Here is a 9,248-nt window from a genome sequence, read left to right on the forward strand (position 1 = left end):
TAAGTTTAATCAATATTGAAAGGCCTGGATAAGCCTGGCTAATCTTTCCATTAGGAAAGACTAGCACATGAGGGCACAGCCTTAAAGTAAAGGGGAAACCCTTTAGAAGGAGATGAGGAGAAACTTCTTCAGCCAAAGAGTGGTGAATCTTTGGAATTCTTGACACAGAAGGCTGTGGAAGCCAGGTCATTGAATATACTTAAGACGGATAAATAGGTTCACAATTGTTAGGGGATCAAAGGCTACAGAGAGAAGGAGTTGAGAAACTTATCAGCCATGATTGAATGGCAGAGCAGACTCGGTGGGCTGAATGGCCTAATTTCTGTTCCTATGTCTTATGGAAGACTTCAGTACATTTCTGGACAGGCAAACCACGACACACTGAAAAGCCTCTTCTATCTTGTAGTGTCACTGTGCAAATAAGGACAATGATAATGATGACAAAAACACAGCATGAAAAATAGAAATCGATACTGACAAGAAGTTACACCAAGTGTATGCTACCTGGTACAAGTTTGAACGGCTGACAAGTAGATCCCATTTAAAAAAACTGGACTGTTCTAAAGAGATCAAGAAACCAAATATAATTGCCTATCATACCATGTAACCATTTTAAAAATTCTGTTTTCAATTCTCCTGCCTGATACAAAAATGTTTTATCAGATGGGTGATTTTTCAAGACCCCGTGATGGTCTCTGAATACTTATAATAAGGACTTTGTAACAGGAGTATCATTTTCATTGTTTAATTTGGATTTTGAGATATGGACCACAGAAATTTTCTTTACTGTTAGGCAGTAGCTTGGTTCATTGGCAGCGTTATCAAATGGCACTTGAAAAGAGTATGATGCTCACGTTAGTTTCTACGTGGACCATTAAACATCTGACTTTATTACAGCTGTGGTCTAAAAATGGACAAATGAGTATACTCCAAAGGTGAGGTGACAGACACTGCCCTTGACATCAAGGCAACATTTAACAAAGTATCACTTCAATAAACCCTACCAAAACTGGAGTTAATGTCATTTACAGGGAAAAAGTGTCTGCTGGTTTTAATCATATCAAGCACAAATGTTTGTGGTTGTTGGAGATCAGGCAACTCAATGCCAAAACATCTCTTCAGAGGTTCCTCAAGGCAATGTCCTAGGCCCATCATCTTCACCTGCTCCATCAATTACCTTTCCTCCATCAGAATGTCAGAAAGGGGGAGGTGTTTGCTGACATTTGCATAATTCATGACTCCTCAGATACTAAAGCAGTCTGTGTCCAAGTTCAGTAAGATGTGGACAACATCTAGTCTTGGGTTTGTGACTGGTGAGTAACATCTATGCCACACAAATGCTAAGCAATGACTATCTCCATCAAGAGGGAATTTAAACTGCACTCTTTGACGTTTTACGATACCACCGTCACTGGACTCCCACTATAAACATCTTGAGAGTTACTACTGATCAGAAACTGAATTGGAGAAGCTGCATAAATAATATAGCTTTTCGGACTGAGGACCTGTGACCATTGTGCTGTGCAGCAAGGATTGGTGCTGGGTCTATTGCTTTTCATCATCTATTTAAATGATTTGGATGTGAATATAGGAGGTATGGTTCGTAAGTTTACAGATGACACCAAAATTGGTGGTGTCATCTGACGGTGAAGGAGGTCATCTCAGAGTATAATGGGACCTTGATCGATTGGGCCAATGGACTGAGGAGTGGCAGATAGAGTTTGATTTAGATAAATGAGAGTTGTTGCATTCTGGTAAGGCAAATCAAGGTAGGACTTATACACAATGTTAGGGCCCTGGGGAGTGCTCGGGGTGCAGATGCAAAATTCCTTAAATGGAGTCTCAGATAGGCAGTGTGGTGAAGAAGGTCATTTGGTACGCTTGCCTTCATTAGTCATTGCATTGATCATAGGACTTGGAAGGTCATATTGTGGCTGTACATGACATTGGTTAGACCACTCAGAATACAATATTCAATTCTGGTCACCCTGCTATAGAGTCAGATGTACAGCATTGAAACACACCCTTCAATCCAACTCGTTCATGCCGATCAGATGTCCTAAATTAATCTAGACCTATATGCCAGCATTTTGCCCATATCCCTCTAAACCCATCCTATTCATATACCCATCCAGATGCCTTTTAAATGCTGTAATTGTACCTGCCTTCACCACTTCCTCTGGCAGCTCATTCCATATACACACCACTCTCTGCATGAAAATGGTGTCCATTAGGTCACTTTTATATCTTTCCCCTCTTACCCTAAACCTATGTCCTCTGGACTCCCTCAAACCAGAGAAAGGACTTTGTCTATTTACCCTAACCACGACCCTTTTGATTTTATTAACCTCTACAAAGGTCACCCCTCACCCTCTGACGCTCCAGGGAAAACAGTCCCAGCCTATTCAGCCTCTCCCTATAGATCAAACTCTACAACCCTGGCAACATTCTTATAAATCTTTTCTGAATTCTTTCAAGTTTCACAACATTAGATGCTGGCAAATGGGACTGGATGAGTTTATGTTATCTGGTCAGCATGGATGAGTTGGACCAAAGGGTTTGTTTCCATGTTGTATAACTCTGACTCTCCAAAGAGGTCAGAAGTTAGGAATTCTGCAGTGAGTAAATCATCTCCTGCCTCCCAACATATTCACCTTCCACAAGGCACAAGTAAGCAGTGTAGAGGAATACTCCCCACTTGCTTGAATGGATGCAATTCCAACAACTCCCAGAAGCTTGACACCATCCAGCTCAATGTAGTCCATTTGACTGGCACCTCAGCCACCATTTTCAACAATTAATCCATTCACCATCACACATGGTAACAGTGTTTACCATCTATAAGAAGAGAGCTGCCAGGGAAGTGGAGGAGGCCGGTACAATTACAACATTTAAAAGGTATATGGATGGGTATGTGAATAGAAAAGGTTTAGAGGGATATGGGCCAAGTGCTGGCAAATGGGATGGGATTAATTTGGGATATCTGGTTGGCATGGACAAGTTGGACCTAAGGGTCTGTTTCTGTGCTGTACATCTCTACGACCTTATAACTCACCAACACTCTTAACCTTCCAAACCTACAAATTTTGCCACTAAGAACAACAAAGGAAACAGATCCAGAATCAACACCATCTGTTCCCCTCACACACCATCCTGATTGAAACTATATCACTGTTTCACTGTTGCAAATGTGTTGCTGGTCAAAGCACAGCAGGTTAGGCAGCATCTCAGGAATAGAGAATTCGACGTTTCGAGCATAAGCCCTTCATCAGGAATAAGAGAGAGAGAGCCAAGCAGGCTGAGATAAAAGGTAGGGAGGAGGGACTAGGGGGAGGGGCGATGGAGGTGGGATAGGTGGAAGGAGGTCAAGGTGAGGGTGATAGGCCGGAAGAGCTTCTGGTAAAAAATGAGGTCTGCAGATGCTGGAGATCACAGCTGCAAATGTGTTGCTGGTCAAAGCACAGCAGGCCAGGCAGCATCTCAGGAATAGAGAATTCGACGTTTCGAGCATAAGCCCTTCATCAGGAATCGGCTTATGCTCGAAACGTCGAATTCTCTATTCCTGAGATGCTGCCTGGCCTGCTGTGCTTTGACCAGCAACACATTTGCAGCGGAAGAGCTTCTGTGCAGAGGAGATGACCTGGGGGGTGCAGTGAGAGAGGGACTCACTGAAATCCTTGTAGAGGGAGGAAGAGAGCTTCTTCAAGGAAGGCATCCTTGTAAGAGGATTCGCAGTAGGTTAAAATCTTCGAGTAAAAAATGAGGTCTGCAGATGCTGGAGATCACAGCTGCAAATGTGTTGCTGGTCAAAGCACAGCAGGTTAGGCAGCATCTCAGGAATAGAGAATTCGACGTTTCGAGTATAAGCCCTTCATCAGGAATAAGAGAGAGAGAGCCAAGCAGGCTGAGATAAAAGGTAGGGAGGAGGGACTAGGGGGAGGGGCGATGGAGGTGGGATAGGTGGAAGGAGGTCAAGGTGAGGGTGATAGGCCGGAAGAGCTTCTGTGCAGAGGAGATGACCTGGGGGGTGCAGTGAGAGAGGGACTCACTGAAATCCTTGTAGAGGGAGGAAGAGAGCTTCTTCAAGGAAGGCATCTACTCACTGTCACTGGGTCAAAATCCTGGAACTCCCTTCCTAACAGCATTGTGCTTTCCAACAATGCAAATACTGCAGCAGTGCAAGAAACCAACTAACCATCACCACCTTCCCCAGGCAATTGAGGATGAAGAAAAAAAAGCTCGTTCCTGAGACAAAAGATCACCATCTCCAAAAGGTCATGGTTGCAAACCATACTTTAGAGATTCATGTACAGAGCTGTAGGCTCACAACTTAAAGCTGAACTGAGTGAATTGCATTACAGAAGGTACCATCTCTTGGCAGAGATGTTAAACTGAGACTCAGATTGTACTATTGGATGAGTGTGCCATGGAACAACAGAACTGTCCAACTTTTCAGGCCAACATTTAGTCCTCAAGCAAATCAGATTTGGTAATCGATCTCAAACGATTGCAGGATTTTAGTGTTCTGTAATTGATTACCATGATTCCCCACATTCTAAGAATGATTACACTTAAAAACAATTATGTTGACAATGGGCACTTTGAGGAAATCTCAAGTTATCTTTGATCCCAAGGGACTGACTCAGAATTCAACTGTTATTAAAAAAAAGCACAGTTAAAAGAGGCATTATGGACTGAATAACCTCCTTGACACATAATTCTCTGGAAATGAACTATCCTGCACATAAATTTGAACCATTACTTTTAAAATCCATTGTTGTGATCACCACAGCAATCATCATAAACAAGTCCCAACAACTCAAGATATCAAAAAATGCTCATCGGGAGAGATAGGTAAACAGGGAGCTAACAATCCCCAACACTGAAAACAAGTATAGGAAAATACTAGAAATAACCCATGAGAGCAAACACGGGTTAATAATTCAGGAAGAATCAGAAACTGAAATGAGTGGAAAGACTCAGCAGGTCAGGCAGCATCTGTGGAGAGAAATCTTCAGCTCTGAGGAAGGGTCACCGGACCCAAAACGTTAACTCTGATTTCTCTCCACAGAAGCTTCCAAAACTGCTGAGCTTTTCCAACAATTCCCATTCTTGCTTCTGATTTACAGCATCCACAGTTCTTTCGGTTCCATTAAAAATTTCAGGCAGAATGATTGAAAGTTCATTCTAACTGAGGAACCTACACGCCCTGTCCCCTGCAATTGTAGCACAGATCACCTTCAGCTCAAAGTTAAAAATCACACAACAGCAGGTTTAATTGGAAGCACCAGCTTTCGGTTGGCTATCCCTTCATCACCTCTGGAGGACATTACCCTTCTCTCTCTTACCATGAACTTCAACGACTAAAGGCCCACTCTCCGCGTCTCAAGCCCAAAGGTTTGGCTCTGGCCTCACATGATAGACCTAAAAAGAGCAAATAAATCACATTACTGCCCGGCACCCGCTACATTCCTTTTCATGTCAATCTTTTTTCGCGTTCCGCGAATCTCAAAGCTAACTGCTGCAAAGCTCCTGTACTTCGCATCTGAATCAACCGCCGCCATCTTAACACCTCGGGCGCTGCGGGCTCTCCGCCGGAGGACGCGGTGACGTCTGACGCAACACGCGCAGCGTCAATCCCGTGAACGAGAACGTCGTCGGCTGCAGTACCCCACCCTCTACAGGTTGTACTGTGCCATTACACGCACGGGCACGAATGTTATCCAAGACGAAAGGAGACAGTTTTGCAGAATCTCCTCTGATGGTGCACTGCAAAGTCAATCGTTGTGCCAATCTAATCAGGAGTTGCGCATCCCCGTCGTAGCACATTATGAAGAAATATCATTTTTAGCTGAGCAATTTTTCTCTCAGGTAAAAACAATGACTGCAGATGCTGGAAACCAGATTCTGGATTAGAGTGGTGCAGGAAAAGCACAGCAGTTCAGGCAGCATCCGAGGAGCAGCAAAATCGACGTTTCGAGCCCAGAATCTGATTTCCAGCATCTGCAGTCATTGTTTTTACCTCATTGATTTTAACCCTACTGCAAATCCTCTTGCAAGGATGCCTGCCTTGAAGAAGCTCTCTTTCTCCCCCCTTCCCGAAGAAGGGCTCATGCCCGAAACGTCGATTTTGCTGCACTTTGGATGCTGCCTGAACTGCTGTGCTCTTCCAGCACCACTGATCCAGAATCTGGTTTCCAGCATCTGCAGTCATTGTTTTTACCTCATTGATTTTAACCCTACTGCGAATCCTCTTGCAAGGATGCCTGCCTTGAAGAAGTGTTCCTCCTCTCTCCACAAGAATCTCAGGGAGTCCCTCTCCCACTGCAACTCCCAGGTCATTTCCTCTGCCCTGAAGCGGTATTCCTGATAAAGGGCTTTTGCCCAAAACGTCGATTTTCCTGCTCCTCGGATGCTGCCTGAACTGCTGTGCTTTTCCGGCACCACTCTAATTTTCTACACCCAAAATATTCCAAAGTATTTCGGAGTTTAGACTTGATGATACCAGTCAGATCAAGTAAAATAGTTACTTGGGAAAAGTTTTTCAAATTCTGCCTTGAGGTAGAGAAAGTCTGGTGTCAAAATAGTGTATTCACAAATTAAATAAGGTTTAAATTAGTTTGGCAGGAGGATGGTAACCAGAGCTAGGGATCACAGGGTGGGGTAGCTGGTGAAAGGCAGATACAGCGTGCAGAGATTCTGTGACCAGGGATAGACAGTTGATGGGGCAAAGTTGCTGTCATTGTGATGGGATGAAGGTGGACAACATTATTTTAATGTAAGCAGTGTCAAGAATAAAGCTGATGAATATAGACAATATACTTGGAATTAAGACGCTGTGGCCATTACGGAGACTTGGATGTCACAGAGGCAGGAATGTTTGTTGGATGTTCTGGGGTTTCGATGTTTCGAAAGGAATGAGGAAGGAGGTAAAAGAGCTCGGGGAGTGACATTGCTAATCATGGATAATATCACAGCTGCAGAAAAGGAGGTCGTTGAGGAGGATTTTTTCCAGAGACAGTATGGGTGGAAATCGGAATCAGGAAAGGAGCAGTCACGTTATTGGGACTTTTCTAAACACCCCCACCCCCATCAAAAAATAGGAACAGAGACACAGAGCAGCAGATTGGGAGACAGATTTGGGAAAGGTGCAGAAGCAACAGAGTTGTTGTCATGGGCGACTTCAACTTCCCTAATATTAATTAGAACCTGCTTTGTGCAAATAGTTTGGATAGTGCAGATTTTGTCAGGTGTGTCCTGACTCAATATGCAGATAGGCCAACTAGAGGGGAGGCCATATTGGATTTGGTGCTTGGCAATGAAACAGGTCAGGTGTCAGATCAGGTGGGAGAGCATTTCAGTGATAGTGATTACAACCCCCTGACTTTTACTATACTCATGGAAAGGGATGGGAATAGATGGTATGGGAAAATATTTAATTTGGGATGGAGGAATTATAATTCTATTAAGCAAGAACTGTGGAACATAAATTGGAAACAGATATTCTCAGGGAAATGCTCAACAGAAATGTAGAGATTGTTTGGGGAGCACTTGTTGCAGGTGCTGGATAGGTTTATCCCACTGAGGCAAGGAAGGGATGATAAGGGTAAAGGAACCTTGGATGACAAGAGATGTGGAACATCGAATCAAGAGAAAGAAGGAACCTTACTTAAGGTTGAAGAAGCAAGTATCAGACAGGGCTCTAGAGGGTTACAAGGTAGCCAGGAAGGAACTGAAGAATGGATTTAGGAGAGCTAGAAGGAAGAATGAAAAAGCCTTGGCGGGTAGGACTAAGGAAAACCCCAAGGCATTCTACACTTATGTGAGGAACAAGAAGATGCCCAAAGTGAGGGGAAGGCTGACCAGGGATAGTGGAGGGAACTTGTACCTGGAGTCAGAGGAGGCCCTTAATGAATCAGTATTCACTAGCGAGAGAGACCTTGTCGCTTATGAGAACAGCATGAAACAGGCTGAAATGCTCAAACAGGTTGATGTTAAGAAGGAGAATGTGCTGGACATGTTGAAAAAGATGAGGTTAGATAAGTCCCCTGGGCCAGATGGGATTTGGCGAAAGTGAGTACTGCAGATGCTGGAGATCAGAGTCAAGAACAGAGTGGTGCTGGAAAAGCACAGCTGGTTAAGCAGCATCTGAGGAGCAGGAAAATTGACGTTTCAGGCAAAAGGAATGGCTTTCCTAATTAAGGGCTTTTGCCCAAAACGTTGATTTTCCTGCTACTCAGATACTGCCTGACCTGCAGTGCTTTTCCAGCTCCACTCTAGTCTTGACCCAGATGGGAAATACCCAAGGTTACTACAGGAAGCAACGGAGGCGATTGCTGCACCTTTGGCAATTATGTTTGTATCTTCACTGTCCACGGGAAGAGTGCCAGATGATTGGAGGGTGGCAAATGTTGTTTCCCTTGTTCAAGAAAGGGACTAGGGATAACTCTGGGAATTACAAACCAGTCAGTTTTATATTGGTAGTGGGCAAATTATTGGAGGGGATTCTGAGAGACAGAATTTATGATTATTTAGAAAAGCATAGTTTGATCAGAAATAGTCAGCATGGCTTTGTGAGGTCGGGGTGGGGGGCGGGGAAGCCATGCTTCCACAAGCCTTATTGAATTCTTTTGAGGATGTGACAAAACACATTGATGAAGGTAGAGCAATGTATGTGGTGTGTATGGATTTTTAAGGCATTTGATAAGGTTCCCCAAGGTAGGCTGATTCAGAAAATAAGAAGGCATGGGATACAGGGAAATTTAGCTATCTGGATACAGAATTGGCTGGCCCACAGAAGACAGATGGTGGTAGGAGTTGGAAAGTATTCAACCTGGAGCTTGATGACCAGTGCTGTTCTGCAGAGATCTGTTATCAGACCTCTACTCTTTGTGATTTTTATAAATAACTTGGATAAGGAAGGAGAAGGATGGGTTAGTAAGTTTGCCGATGACAGGAGCATTGCTGGAGTTGTGGATAGTGTGGAGGGTTGTTGTAAGTTGCAATGGGACATTGACACGATGCAGAGCTAAACTGAGAAGTAGCAGATGGAGTTCAATCTGGAAGTGTGTGAAGTGATTCATTTTGGAAGGTTGGACTTGAATGCAGATTAATGGGCTAAAGGCAGGATTCTTGGCAGTGTGGAGGAACAGGAGGACCTTGAAGTCCACATCCATAGATTGCTCAAAGTTACCACCCAAGCTGACAGGGTTCTTAAGAAGGCATATGGTGTGTTGGTTTTCACTAGG

At 43.9% G+C, this 9,248-nt stretch overlaps 1 protein-coding gene across 1 annotated transcript in view; it reads right to left on the bottom strand.

Moving 5' to 3' along the window:
• aggf1 (angiogenic factor with G patch and FHA domains 1) overlaps positions 1–5,594 on the bottom strand; it is a 56,788-nt gene extending 51,194 nt beyond the window's left edge. Inside the window, exons 1-2 of the mRNA XM_060835819.1 lie at positions 5,539–5,594; positions 5,349–5,424 (exon numbers count right to left, since the gene is read on the bottom strand). The gene's annotated coding sequence lies outside the window, so the exon portion shown is untranslated. The remainder of the gene's footprint in view (positions 1–5,348; positions 5,425–5,538) is intronic.
• Positions 5,595–9,248: the final 3,654 nt, after the last annotated feature.

This window comes from Hemiscyllium ocellatum, chromosome 2 (assembly GCF_020745735.1).
Source record: "Hemiscyllium ocellatum isolate sHemOce1 chromosome 2, sHemOce1.pat.X.cur, whole genome shotgun sequence".
Taxonomy (NCBI): Eukaryota; Metazoa; Chordata; class Chondrichthyes; order Orectolobiformes; family Hemiscylliidae; genus Hemiscyllium; species Hemiscyllium ocellatum.